The sequence below is a fragment of the Mus caroli genome, chromosome 3, assembly GCF_900094665.2.
Source record: "Mus caroli chromosome 3, CAROLI_EIJ_v1.1, whole genome shotgun sequence".
Taxonomy (NCBI): domain Eukaryota; kingdom Metazoa; phylum Chordata; class Mammalia; order Rodentia; family Muridae; genus Mus; species Mus caroli.
In genome coordinates this window covers 54,271,913-54,287,508 of record NC_034572.1, presented here as the reverse complement: position 1 = coordinate 54,287,508, position 15,596 = coordinate 54,271,913, and the positions used below count along the sequence as shown (strand labels likewise).

At 38.4% G+C, this 15,596-nt stretch overlaps 1 pseudogene; it reads left to right on the top strand.

Annotated features, from left to right (window-relative positions):
• The window catches only part of LOC110291821, a 95,286-nt pseudogene extending 82,626 nt beyond the window's left edge, over nt 1–12,660 (top strand).
• Nucleotides 12,661–15,596: the final 2,936 nt, after the last annotated feature.

Below are 15,596 nucleotides of genomic sequence, written 5' to 3'. Positions count from 1 at the left end.
GTGTGGTATTTAACGATGCCTTCTTTGCCTTATATGGATGAACATTGGCTTCCTGAGGCCCAGGCTTTTCTCATTCTGCCATTCTCAGTTCCTCAAGGTTTGCATAATGCTCCAGTGTGGGGAATTCACAGCTTTCATTTGGGGTCTTAGGACACCCTCTGTCTCTGAATTCTCTGATACAAGCATGGGTTTTTTTCCAATGAGACAGATTATCTCCACTCATGAATAAGAGTTTTTCAGAATCCCTTGTGAGTATTAAGCCAATGGGTTTCTGTTCATCTCCAAGGCAATGTATTGAATGTGTAGGATTTATGTCATCAGCTTCCCCTTCACCCAAGGTATTTCTCTTTGTCAAGTGATGAATGCAATTTTTAACTATGGAATTCTGCCCATTTCCTCTTACAGAGCTCTGTTATCTCTTGTGTTTACATGCATGATAAGAACTCTTTATTACCAGTAACTGTATTTTTTTAAGGATTTTCAAATTCAATGGCTATTTGTAACATCAAGTGGCATTAAAAAAACCTTTTTATTGATTCTCTGTGATTTTCATACCATGCACCCCAATCTCACTGATCTCCCTGACCATCCTCTTCTCCTTTCACCCTTGGAACCTCAACCTCCCTCTCAAAATAAAACACACACAGACACAGACACAGACACAGACACAGACACAGACACAGACACAGACACAGACACAGACACACACACACACACACACACACACACACACACACACACAAAGGTTTTGGAGTGGGTCAACTCAGAGCCCTGAATCTGGGCCTGCGTGGTAGATATCCTTGTCAGTCTGCAGCCTCTTTCTTAGTACATCACCAGGGTGGGCTCTGCAGAACTGCTCTAGCTAGCTAGGCTTTTCTCAGGAGGCAGGATCAGCTCTTCTCCTCTCATGCCCTCTGGGTCTGCAAGTTGTAGCCATGGCTCCTCAGCCAGCTCCACTATGCTGCCTAGTCAAAGTTCTGGGTCTACTTTCCCAAGTACTGCAGCATGCAAACGGTTGGGCCAGTTTTTCCCATTCTCATACCTACAGCATGGAAGAGGCTGGCTCACCTGTGCCTTCACCATCAAGGCCAGCTCCACTGTTGTGTGTTGCCCAAGCAAGATGCAGGGCCGGCTTTCCAGAGTGCTATAGCCAGTGAAGGGGCAGGGGTAGCTCTCCCACTCTCATGCCCTTGGCATCAGCTCTCTCAACTACTGGAGTGATTGTGTGGGTGTGAGGGGGGCAATCACCCCTGTACATACACCACCTCACAGCAGAGTGTCAGGGCTAGCTCAAAGAGCTCTCACCCTCCGGACTAGCTCACCAGTGTCCCCATCATCAATATCAGCTCTTCTGTGCCATCCAGGTGAGATATAGGGCCAGCCACTGATAGACAGAGTCAGCTCACCCACTCTCATGAACCCAGGGTTAGCTCTCTTGACTGGTTGCAAGGGGTAAGAGTGGGAATCACCCCCCACACCCATGAAGTAGCACTATTTTTAGCCACCAGTACCATCTCTTTGAGCAACGTTTAAACAAACAAGCAAGAAGCATAACCTTTGATTTTCTTCTATTTTTGTTGTGTTTGAGCTTTCTATGGAGTCCAACAATTTCCTGTAAGAATGTTGGAATATTCCAAGAAAAGAAGCTCATGAAGCTATTTTAATTATACTTCAGACTCTTCGGTAGGAAAGCTCAATCACTGACCCAAGTAGTGGATTTCATATTAGGGAGATATGACATAATAATTATTATTTTTTGGTAGCTCTTTGAGAATATGGATCAGAAGAAACTAATTTGACTCCATGTGACAAGAACCAAGAATTTATGAACAGACAATTCATGGCTTTAGAGTTAATGCATTTGTTGAGCCTTGAATAATTTTGTATCAGGTGAGAATAAGTTCCTGTTGTAAGCTTACTATGTGATGTGCACTTCGCTGGTTGCATAGATATTGAGGACTCAGTGCATGGTACAACAAAACTCTGAGGTCAGTTGGTACTGTAATTATTTCCATTTTGCAGGTGAAAAGACCTAGAAGCAGAGGCTAAACAGTTTGCTTTGCTTTGTATGTGCAGTATGGAACCAGGATTTGAACCCTTGGTTTCAAATAGTGTGTCAACCCTTTGTATGTGCTACAACATAATCCTTATGTCTGTCTCTGACTTGATCAGTAGTTGAGGTAGTCCATTCTTGGAACACAGCTTCTAACAATAAAGTTGAATATTTACACTTGCAAACTTGACAATTTGTCTGCTTGCAGATTGGGTTTTGATACTCACCGACATGAGAAGTTCCTCCACCTGCTGTTGGAGGGGTTGCTCAGCTCTTTTATGGAGAAACTCAGACATGGCAGATCTTTGTGCCCTTAGTGGAACTCCATGAAGTATGTTTCTAAGTACTGTGCTTTCACATCTTAGGGGAATATTCTTATTAATGCTCTAAAAAGTTTTCCCAATTGTGCCTAGTTAGATGGAGCTCCTGTTACTTGCAGAAGCCAGTCACTCATTGTATACTGGAGTCTCTGCCTTTTTCCCCTTTTGTTTCATGCCATTTTTTTTTAAATCTATAACTCTTCAAATCACCTGTGATGAAAGTTACTCACCTTTTCTTATGTTTCGCTATTAATGGGAAGATAAGAAAACAAAACTTACCCTAGATAAAAAAACAAAACAAAACAAAACAAAACAAAAACAAAAAACATTAACAGACTAAACCTAGGATACCATCACAATTCAATTTGGCAAACCAATACATTTTATTGGGGTCCCTTACAGGAATATAGGTGAGGAATTACTTACAGGAGCTGAAATAACTAAAAAACAATTGTACCTCTAAAAGGTATGCAAGCATGGGTGGTAGTGTCTCTTTCAGACAGCCGAGATGATCTGAGCCCTTTCCAGGCAACTTGGTTTGTCTAACAGTGTCTCTTAACCATGCTTTCTGCTCATATAAACGTGGGGAGCGAGTGTCCTAATGAATCTGATCACTTTCAGGGACTTCTTGAAATTATTGAGTTGTTTATTCCGGAGTTTAACAAGCTTTCCTACAGAATGGGACATTTCACCTTCATTTATAACATTCAGATTTTAAGTCCTTCCCTTCCAAATAGAATCCTTTATCCTTGGAGGAAATTGCTATCCAATATCCTTTGATATCTGGAATTGATTTTCAGGCAAGCAAAACTAGAAGAAATGTGTAGTTATGTGCTACATTGCCTCTCTAGAATCTTGCTTTCTTATTATTTACTTTGAGTTCATGAAGGCCTTTTGTCCCTATGCAAATTAAGGTGCTTATTTGTTAAAGTGTAGGCTTAGATACTATTAAACAGTCCAGAATTAGGAGTCTCAAAAAGACTGTGTGTTTTTTCTCTCTTATATAACATACCAAAATAAGAGTTATTCATGACAATGAGGTACAGTCATGAAGATACCTTTCAGGACCACACATATACTTTATTTTGAGGATCCAAATCTTCACAGACTTCAGGTTCACACTCTTCCACATTTCTACCAAGAAAGAAAAGAGGAAAAAGTGTGGTTTTGATCATATGAAACTGGTGGTAAAGCTGAATATAGCTGCAAAGGAAGCTGAGAAATATAGTTTCTATCTGAGTAGTGATTTCCCTGTTAGCACTCATGAAAGTGGACATTGAGAAAAATTAAAAAGTGACTGAAAATAACGTCTCTGTATGTAATATATGTATATATATGTATATATATATATATATATATATATAATGTTTAGAAGCAGATAATACTGATTGATCTGTTTTGAGTAGATTATCCACACTAGAATATGAATGAAAATGGAAGTATAAATAGTTGACTTATATAATGAACGGTTTGCTATATTTTCAAATATTTCATTATCAGCAATATACATGTCCACAACAATTTGAATTTTAGAAATTTGAGTAAATTCAACTACTTTTATTTCAAATGCTGTGATTTTTTTAATCTAGTATATAATTTAATGATGTTAAGAAGAGTTTAATACCAACTAATTGTTTTTCCTCTCCCCATAAGTTATTGTAACATATTCATTTTCACATTTAACTTTTATAAGGTTCTTTGTATATGAATAGTTGTGCATAATTTATAATATTTGATATTTGTCATATATAAATACATGCTAACAATTTCTACTCCTATGTTTGGCTGTTCTGTCACTGCTAGCAAAATGTGGGCACAGTGCAAAAGAGAAAAAGATGCTACATTCAGTTTTCTGGGCTGTTGTAAAAAAAATAATGCTACCACAAACTCAATAACTAAAACAACACAGAAATTTATTCTCTCCATCTGGAGCCTAGAAAAACTGTTGCCTCTGTGGCCATTTTCTCACTGGGATACTGAAGGACCATCTGTCTCTTGCCTCTTTAGCTTCTGGTGACTGTCTTCACATTTCTGGGCTTGGGAGCTGCTCTGAGATCACACATGCTTTTCTGTGTTTGTATCTTCATAGTTTCTATCAAAACATCATAATGACACTTTCATTGCTTTGACAGTCCACCAAGATGACTCAGGATTATCTGGTTAATTTAATAACCTTAGTTGTATTATAGCTGAAAAGGTCTTCCTTTCCAAATAGGGTAATGGTTGGAGTCCAGAGACTGTGAATATCTGCTTTATTTTCATTTTCTTTTATGGAAGGGAAGACTTTTCAGAATACATTCTCTGTGCTAACATACATTTCACATGGGGAATTCACTCACCTAATCCTAACATCTACCAAAATCTCAACACATTACAGGTTAGCTCAATTTAACTTTTCATGTAAATATCAGAAGCCCAAAAATCTTAAATACCATTAACTCAATCAAAAAATAACTATGTTTCATTGTGATTCATCCTAGATCAAAATTTCTCTCCATCTCTGAACCTTTAAAAACTAGAGAAACAATGTATTCCAGTGAAATAAAAATGAGAACTTATGAACCCTGAACAGTGGGGAAATACGTAACTATGGCTTGGCACGGTGTACACCATCAAGAGTCTAAAGAAAGGTGATGCTTGCCATTCAATATCCAGTTCTTGCACATCCATACTGAAATCCCTTGAATGTTCATCAAAAGTTTATTAACTGGAAATATTTGGCAGAATATATTTAATAGAGAATGATTAGAGACATTCTTAAGGTACAATGTGGAGAAAGGACAGTAGTTAAGATACCCTGGAAAGAGACAATTGATAACTAAATTAGAACTGCAAGCTTTAGAAATGTTGTATCTCTGTTTTTTTAAAAAGATTAAAATGCCTGAAATAAAACTCAAAATATTAAACTCAAATATCAGTATTCTAAATTGCTAAATTTTCAGAATTTTCTTGGTTGTACTTTTCTAGGAATAATTATTAATGATGTGTTTACACACTCAAATCTTTCTGCCAGAAATATGTATTTGAAGGTATAAAATGAATGCCAAAATGTTTTTTATACTCTTCACATATTTCTAAGATTATATGAAATTGGAGAGAAATAATGTTTTTAGTAGTCATAGGCATCACTTAACGAAAATGTATCATAAGAGTAACAGAAATTTACTTTTGCATTCTTCTCTGGTCTTTGTTATAATGACATTTCTCAGATATATCCAAAATTAGCTTCTTAATAGTGTTTTATGTATATAGTCAAATCATGATTTAGTATCAACTACCAGGCATTTCTGATCGGAATTGAGGGCTTAAAGATACTTTTCAGTGACTAAGCGCACTGGCTGTTTCTGCAAGGGACATGTATTCAATTCTCAGCACCACATGGTAGCATATAACCACCCGTACCTCCTGTTCTAGGGTGTCTAATGCCCTCTTCTGGTCTTTGTGAGCACTAAGCATGCTTTAGTTGAATGCAATCCCACACCCTACTCAGTTTCCCAGTTGTATGACAAGACCCTTTATAGAGAATATAGCAGTGGGATGTCTTTGCCCTTAATTGTTGGATTTCTTTATATTCTGGGATCTGCTCCTTAACCTTTTGTAACACATTCATTTTGTGTAATTTCCATTAACTTGGGTTTGTTGAGATTTTCATGACTGGTTTCAGATTGGTTTTGACTAAATTTGAGGAATGTGATTGAAATGAGCGTTATTCCTATGAGATCAGTTTGTGCTCTCTGAGCTCTTCTACTAATGCAATTATAAAGCACACACATTTGTTTGGCCTTGTATGTATAAGTTACCATAATAAGTCTGATACATATCCACTGTGGTATGTGTATTAACACTTTGACATTTCTATTGTTAAGGAAATCTGTGTTCTAAGAAAATATTGTACTTTATTGATGCACTGTTGGTGAGTATGTGAAATTCATCTAGGTTTAGGGTATTCTAATGAAGCTGCCATAGACATGTTATGCATCTCTGATTGAATGTATCTTTTCAAATGTTTTAGGTAAATATAAAAGGAAGATGTACTACTAACAATATTTGCTGAAATTATTTTCAAATTTACTAGGTCACTTCATGTTGCTCTGAGAGGTATGGAGCGATTCTGAATGTGCTTCACTCTCCCTGGTTCTTGAATGTGGAAGATGTTTGAAAGGTTAAGCCATTCCAGTGCAATTTTACTGGGTGTCATTGCAGCATCCAACACACACTAACAGAAATTATTAAGTAGCTTTGCCTTTTCATATATACTCTTTTTATCATTCATATATCTTTCTCTTATGAAAAGTGCATATCTCCGACTGTTTTGCCTGTTGTAGTGTCTCTTTTCCTCCTATTGAGTTGCTTTGTCCAGCCTAATATGATGGCTTTTGCCTTGTATTATTGTGTCTTGTGTTTCATTTTGTCTTTTGGAAGTCTACTCTCTTCAGAAGGGAAACAGAGGGGGAGAGGGTCTTGGAGAGAAGAGAGAAGAGGGAGGGAGCTGAGAGAGTGGGAAGATATCAACTGTGGTCAATATATATTGAATGAGAAAAAATCTATTTGAAAGTAAAAGAGAAGAATTTTTTTTGGCTAATTTGAGTTAAATTCTAAGAGACTCATTCTCAACTTGATATACAAGTTCTTTTTAAAAAATTGAAGACCATTTTTTTGGTAGAGTATAGCTTTTAAATGGTACTTTAGAGAACTATTACTCTTTTTATAAAATAATTATATTTATTGTTGTGCAAGTGTAAAGTTTCTAAGACCCTACCCTTAGCCTAACTCTCGAATGAGGGTCACAGAGTCGCCTGCACCCTGCCCCCCACCCCATGACTCCTCTGCAACTGCTGCACTTTCCCACTTCCCTGTGCACATGTCCCTGTTCACCTTATACAAACTGCTCTCCTGGCTTAATGTCTCTGACACTCGGGGTTAGCCATTTTGTGTCTTGGATAAATAAATTTCTCTAGGGAGACCTTGTTTTGTGTTAGACTCTCTTGTAACTGTGTCTTAGTTAGGGTCTCCATGGCAGTGAAGAGACACCATAACCCTGGCAATTCTTATAAAAGAAAATATTTAATGGTGGCTGGATTACAGTTTTCTAGGTTTATTACATTATCATCAGGGCAGGAAGCTTGTCAGCATGCAGGCAGACATGGGGCTAGAGGATCTGAGAGTTCTACATCTTGATCCACAGGCAGCAGAAGGGGACAGTTCCACTGGGCATGGCTTGAACATAGAAAACCTCATAGCCTATCTCCACAATGACACATTTCCTTCAACAAGGCCATGCCTACTCACACAAAGCCACACATCCTAATAATGTCACTCTGTATGGGCCTGTGGGGGCCAATAGGATTCAAACTACCACATTCTTACTCTCCTGAAATGCTTGGGTATCCATTCATTTGTTATTTGTATATATGTGTGGACATGCATATACCACACCCTCATGTAGAGGTTAGAGGATAACTTGATGGAGTTAGTTCTCTTTTTTCACTATGTGGACACTAGGAATATACCTCAGCTCATCTGGCTTGAGGGCAAGTCTATCTGTTGAGTCATCTTTCTTGCTCCGGAATACTATGGTTTAAATTTAATACAACATTAATTAAATTTGCTGAGTTTATTCTGTTCCCTTCTAGTGATTTGTAAACTTTGAGCTTACATTTACCTCTCTGTTGGATAGTAGATCCCTCCAGATTGAAACATTCCATCTGCCACGGAAACACCTTAAGCCAGAAGAAGTAAACAACTCAAAATAGCTTCAGGAAGTCTCCCAAACTCATCAGATTCTCTATGTCTCTGAGTCCCCAAGATTATATAAACAACAACAAAACAAAAGACCACTGAGAGTCACTATTAGACAAACCAAGTATCAGAAACGATTCTGAGATCAGAGCAGCTGCCTGGAAGAAGCAGAGATATTAGGAGCTTCCTAGAAGAAGTTTAGCCAAAATGAGTCACCTGGAAAGAATGCAGTCCCTCATGTTGAAGTCCTTTCAGGCTGTGCAGTGTGTTCCAGGTCCACAGATTTTGTGAACTGGCACTCATGCTGGAATGGACTTTGGTGATACAGTTGTCTTTGAGTTCTTTCTGCTCCTGTAAGTAACTACTCTACTGTATTCTTGTAAGCAACCCCAATAAAACAAATTGGTTCACCAAGTTGGACTTTGGTAGTATCCTTACTTTTGTTTGTCTAGGACTCCCTATCTGGAATAATTAGATGTGTATGTGGTGTGTATGTGGTGTGTATGTGGTGTGTGTGTGTGTGTGTGTGTGTGTGATGCACTTCCCCAGGAAAAGTCTTATCATACAACACTCTGATTAATTTATGTTACATTCATTAAAATTACATTATATAAATATGTACAAAAATACATACTTACACACATATATGCACATATGTGTGAATGTGCAAATATATATAGATGATAAAGATTTGAGCCCTTTTCCCACATGGCACATTATTTAAACATTAACTGACCATCAACATATGCTTTCTGTTTGGAAGTTCTGTGTTTTATAGTTGCACAGCATTCTTTTACAACAACAAGACTAGTGTTATTTTAAATACATTTGCTTATTTAATTATTACCTCTTTAATTGTTGTGGCTTTGGTGGCTACTGCCATTGATCTCTGCGTGAAAACTCTTTTCACCTGACTAGAGCTCCTATGTTCATGTTAGATATTGTCTGCTGTTCCCCTGGAAGTATACCCCACTCCCCCCTCTTGCAATGAAGCAGTGCCAGGCAAAGCAAAGCTGTGCAAAGGACTCTCCCTCACACACCTTTGCAAATGTGAGCTTTATCCTATGTCTTTGGGATTCAATTATCTCGAAGGGAAAAAAAAAGGTGGATGAAGAAGAGAAGGTAGAAAATAAAGAGGAATAATGGCACAGAATAAAAGTAACAATATTTTGGTTTTATCCTAAATAGTATTTGAAATACGGTTGTGCTGTTTGTATATTAGAAAATTATCCTTAGGGCATGAGAGGCCTTAGAGTCATAATTATTATAGATAAGCAGGGCATTAATGCTTTATAGCAATGATGGTTAATGCTAATAATATTAACTGGACAAAACTTAGAATCAATTGAGAGAGTCCTGAGGATGCCTGTAAGGGATTCTCTTCATTACATTAATTGACCCCCACAGGGGATCTTGACCTGTACATAAGTAGAGAAGGTTCATGGACTATTTGAAAGTGGAGAATGCTAGTGGAACACGACCCTGAATGCATTCCCTAATCTTTGCTTCTCACTAGAGACATAATGTGACAAGCTCCCTCAAACACCTTCCACTGTGACCTTTCTTGGATGAGGGACTGAACTTGGAAGTGTGAGCTAAATAAACTCTTTCTTTTCCTTTCTTTCTTTTTTTTTTCATTTTACTTTCTTTTCCCCCCAACTAAATCATTTAGGAGTCCTTAGAGAAATGATCGAAAACTACAACCCTAGACAAACAAGGCTGAAAACAGCATTTTTCACACTGCATTATGAAACAACTCTACACGAAACATAATAATAAAGTTCATGGTTGGGTCTAGCTTGAGAGATATAAAAATTCTTCATACAAATTTTATAACCTAAAGGAAAGAAGGAGTAAAAAGCCAAAGACAGAATCCCAAACACCTTCGGGGGTGTAGTGATGATCCAGAAATATCCCAGAACCCTTCAATAAACCAAAGGAAAAGCCTTGAAGATGACCTTCATGGTCAAGGAATGTCATGCAACAGTCCTAAGGTTGATTGTACCTGCAAGCAGTCGTCAGTTCCCTCAGCTTGTGGGTGTCCTGTTAGGCCTGAGGCAGAGGGTTGCTGTGTGATCTGCTCATGTAAACAAGCAGCACAATTGGAGGACTGGTGGTTTCATTAGTTGGAATATTTTATCGCAGCAAAGGAAAAACACAAACCAAGACAACGAGGCTATTGCTATAATATTCTGATTTGAAGCCCTTGGGGTGGGTTTTATTCATTCATTTATTTTTACTTTTTAAAGAATGTGAAGAATTTTAAAGCTTTGGGCTGGAAAAGCCGTTGCATGAGAGATACTGAACTTAATGGGGCTCTTCTAATGGGAACTGGGAAGAGAGTATTGTTGAGAGAAATGTAGATGGTGGAGATGAGCTCCTGCAACTTAGGGGAACAAGGATTCTCTCTGGAACTGGGCTTGGATCATTATGTGGTGTTTTTATGAAGAACCTGGCTTCATTCTGCAATATTCCACCATGTCCTGGATAACTTGAGTGAAGTTACACATAAAGATAATGGACTAATTTGTTTGTTGATGAAAGGTATATCAATAGGGTTAAAGTTATGTACAAACCATGCAGACAACAAAGCAACTGTAACAGTTAACTAGATTAACACCATTAAAGAACAACCCAATGCTTTGCATTAGGGCAACAGGAAAGCAAGTTATTTCTTTATGCCACATGAAAGTTGACATAATTGATCCAAGTGTGCTAAGCCATAACTTGAACTGGCAGCAGAATTTGACAGCATTGTACACATGGCCTTGGTTTCAGAAACCTCCAAGATGAAAAATCGAGGTGGTCATGGAGAACAGGTGATGTCAGGCATGTGTGGCAAGGCCGGAAGTCCTGTGGAGAGGCTCTAAGAGACCGTGGAGCAAAGCTCTGAAGTCTAAACTGCAGTGGAGAGACCACTGGACTATTGGAGCTGACAGACTCACAGACAGGCAATAAAGGTAGTTTACAGGTTTGCAGTGGCGTCGGCCCCAGAGTCCACACTGCTGAAAGCAGGAAAATCGAAGGGCAGAGCCTGGAGATTACTTTATGAACTCTGGGTAATGGAAATGAAATGATAGATTATTTTTCATTCCCTGCTGGGTTTTGGTTTTGCTCTAGCTTGATAATTCCTTTGGATTCCAAGATTTCCCCTTTTGGAAATAAGGACGTTTACTCTGTCATGAAATACTGGAAGTACAGGATTTGTTTTAGAGGTTATAGGAGCTCACAGGTGAGGGACTTTGGATTTTTAAAGTGTTGACTGTTAATGAACATGTAGACTTTTAAAGTTGAATTGTGTTTTATATTATGAGAAAAGCATGAGATCATTATTAACAAGGGTGGAGGGTTAGGGCTTAAAACTCATGTCTTTAGGTATCAAATGACAGGTACAGAGTTGTGTTGGGTAGTGATAATTGTAAATCTGACAAAGCCTCCAGTTGTCTGGGAGACAGGCTTCTGAGCATGCCTGTGTAGGAGTGATTGTCTTGAATACATTAATTTATGTGCAATAATTATCTTAACTGCATCAGAGGATCCTGGAGTGTGTGAGAAAAAGAGAGTGGTGTAGTCATCCAGTGTTCTTTAGTTCTGAGAGCAAACAAAGTGTGACTAGTTCTCTCAAGTTCCTGTTGCTGTGATTTCTCTGCCTCAATGCACTGTAGTCAGGAATTGTGAGAATAATAAATTCTTCTTGAGACTCAGACCTTGACTGCCTTTTCCAATGGAACACGGTTAACGGGTTACCGCCGTCACCCCCAAACACACACGCCACTGGCTTTCTCCCTGCTTTCTACCTTATAGAGTTGTGTGGATGTAGTTCCTTGGAAGACCCTTGGCATTGCTGCAGCATCCAGCAGCGACACTGAAGATGAAGACAGTGTGGACACTCCTCTGGACCTTTCCTCTTCAGTGACCTCCAGCAAGAGAGGGAGAGATAATCTACCTAAGGAGTCTGTCCAGATTCTGCGACGCTGGCTGTATAAACAGAGCAAGAGAAAACACTACAGACGCACCTGTCCACACCTGTTCATCAACATGTGCTATAGGCTCTTGCCTGACTCAGTGAGAAAGGATGGCAAAGATGCAAATCAGTTCACACTTTCCTGACCTGGGGGCAAGATTTCAGAAGCTAGTTTTCGGAAACTAAGATGGGTACCAAAAACTTCATGCCAGCTCTAGAAGAGAGCCCGTTTCATTCCCGCACAAATGGACTCAACCCAATTCTCGGGAACCCAGTATCTCCTAAACCTTCTTCCCTGGGATCCATTTTGGCTCACCCATCAGTGATCTACCATACCTCCGTGACTGCATTGAAAATATGGGACTTTCTCTCTCTCTGCCAGATGGTTGGTGTGGGACAGAACATGGATATACAGCAAGTAGAGGAGCACCTTTACAGACACCTTCATGTACCCAAAGAATGCTTGTGAACCCTAAAGTGGTCTTTTCAACTCAGCTACTCTGTCAGACTTCAACCAGAATTTTAGCAGATTCCAGATTCTGGTGGCTGCTGCATTCAAATCAGCCGCAGAGCTGAATGTTTAGGTCAAACTCACAGCATAAACATTTTTTTCCCAAATAAAACCATTCCCCAAAATGTGGTCCTGATTGTTGGGGGTGAGGGCAAGAGGCGCATTATTTTATATTTTTTTCTATTAATATTTGCACATGGGATTGCTCAAATGAAGCTTCTAGCTACTAAGATGTCTCTAATGGAATACAGTCATTCCAATATCTGAGGGCAGAAGAGATCTGGAAAACTTTAGCAAAGACATAAAGTTTTCTTCAAGTTGAGTATTGCTTCTTGTTATGATATAGATGAATGGGTTCTAAAGAGGTTTAAGCACAAGGACTGAAGATAGAGCATAAAGAAACCCATCGTAAACATTTTATTTTGCAATTTTTATGTTTACTGTCATAGAAACATGGTACAAATTACCATTAAATTATTTTAACAATTTCCAAAGGTCCTGAGGAATAATTTTATTTATTTTGGCTTCTGAAATATAACTGTCAATCTGTAAACAATGTCATAAAATTTTAAAGCCAAGGACTATAGAATTCTGAATGAAGAATAATATGTATGTAAATAGAGATAATAAGTGACAATGAGTGAGAAAATAAATAAGAATTTTCACACTTCAGTGAATACTTTAATACTCAAAAAAATTTATGTTCCTTTTAACGGAAATTCCCAAGTGTGGAGACTTGCTTAATTTTACAAAGGCAAACTCATATACATAAAATTTTCTTCAAAAGTAACTTAGACTATAGAAAAAAACCTTTTCATTTCTGGATTGTACAATAAGATTCAGAGCTTTGTGTATGGTTAGAAAACATCCTGCCACTGATTTACACTCCAAGAAATAACTATTAATTTTTAATAAGATGAATGTGAAAGTCTGTACTCTCAGGACTAACAAGCAGTGTGGATTGTTTTTATAACTGTCCACTAATTTAGTCGGTCATTTACTTAGAGATAACATAGAGATCAGATGTATTAATTAGAAAGTCTTTAATTTTCAGATATATTTTATGACACATATTTATAAACTATGGATTCAAATAATAACCAATAATTCCCAGACAGGAATTTACCTAAAGTCAGTCCATGACTTTGTCATCACTGACAATCAGAGCACCAGGAATTGGACACGACTAATTATTGAGAGCAGTTGGTGTTGTTCTAGGGAGAGGAATTTTATAAACTGAAAAAAAAAATCCTCATTTTCTTCTGTTTAAAACTATATCAAATAATTCCTTTATAGTATTATTTAAGATGTAAATTGTATTACTAGGCATAAAATTAAGTGCTATATGATTTCTTAAAAGACTATTGGTCATGGGAAATGAATCATACGTTTCTTAAGGTATGACTATTAGAACATACTTATTGTAAGGAAGTTCTGAATGTGGATTATTAACAAAGGGCTGGGGAAGTATGACGTCAAACAGATCTTTTAGTACTCACTCTATATCACTTCAATCACTGTTACCTAGGTGTTTAATTTCCCAGAACCTTAATTTTCTTACCATTAAAAAATAAAGCTTCTCTCTCTCACACACATATGCACTACACAAATACATACTTATATACACACAGATGCACACATCTCCCCTTCACACACACATACACATTACATGTATACATACTCATATATACACACACATGTACATCCATTCACAGGTAGTTACAGCTAAGATTCTAATCTCTTTGCTATGATTGGCACACAGTTAATTGCTAATGCTTAGGGAACTTTTAGGTATATTTCCATGGAAGGAGTTTCTGTGAGATCTCTGAAGAATTTGTAACATTGTTCTGATGAAAGAGAGAGGAAATCCAGACAAAGATACAATTCTTTTTTTTTAATTAGATATTTTCTTTATTTACATTTCAAATTCTATCCCCTTTCCTGGTTTCCCCTCCGAAAAGTCCCCTATCACCTCCCCACTCTGCCTGCTCACCAACCCATTCACTTCTGCTTCCTGGCCCCAGCATTCCCCTACACTGGGGCATAGAGCTTTCACAGGACCAAGGGCCTCTCCTCCCATAGATGACCAACTAGTCCATCCTCTGCTACATATGCCACTGGAGTCATGAGTCCCACCATGTGTACCCTTTGGTTGGTGGTTTAGTCTCTGGGAGCTCTGCGGGTACTGGTTAGTTCATATTGCTGTTCCTCTTATGGGGCTGCAAATCCCATTCAGCTTTTTGGGTCCTTTCTCTAGCTCCTGGCACATAGGAATTGGGGACCCTATGCTCAGTTCAATGGGTAGCTGTGAGCATCCACTTCTGTATTTGTCAGCCACTGGCAGAGCCTCTCAGGAGACAGCCATATCAGGCTCCTGTCAGCAAGCACTTATTGGCATCCACAATAGTATCTGGGTTTGGTGGTTGTATATGGGATGGAGCCCCAGGTGGGGACAGTCTCTGGGTGGTCATTCCTTCAGTCTCTGCTCCACACTTTGTCTCTGTAACTCCTTCCATTGGGTATTTTTTTCCTTCTTCTAAGAAGGATCAAAGTATGCACACTTTGTTCTTCCTTCGTCTTGAGCTTCATGTGGTTTGTGAATTGTATCTTGAGTATTCTGAGCTTCTGGGCTAATATGCACTTATCAGTGAGTGCATATCATATGTGTTCTTTTGTGATTGGATTACCTCACTAAGGATGATATCCTCTAGATCCATCCATTTGCCTAAGCATTTAATAAATTCATTGTTTTTAATAGCTGAGCAGTACTCTATTGTGTAAATGTTCCACATATTCTGAATCCATTCCTCTGTTGAGGGACATCTGAGTTTTTTCCAGCTTCTTGTGATTATAAATAAGGCTGCTATGAACATAGCAGAGCATGTCTCCTTATTACATGTTGGAGCATCTTCTGGGTATATGCCCAGGAGAGGTATTTCTGGGTTGTCAGGTAGTACTATGTCCAATTTTCTGAGGAACCACCAAACTTGAGGACATGGGCACAGGGGA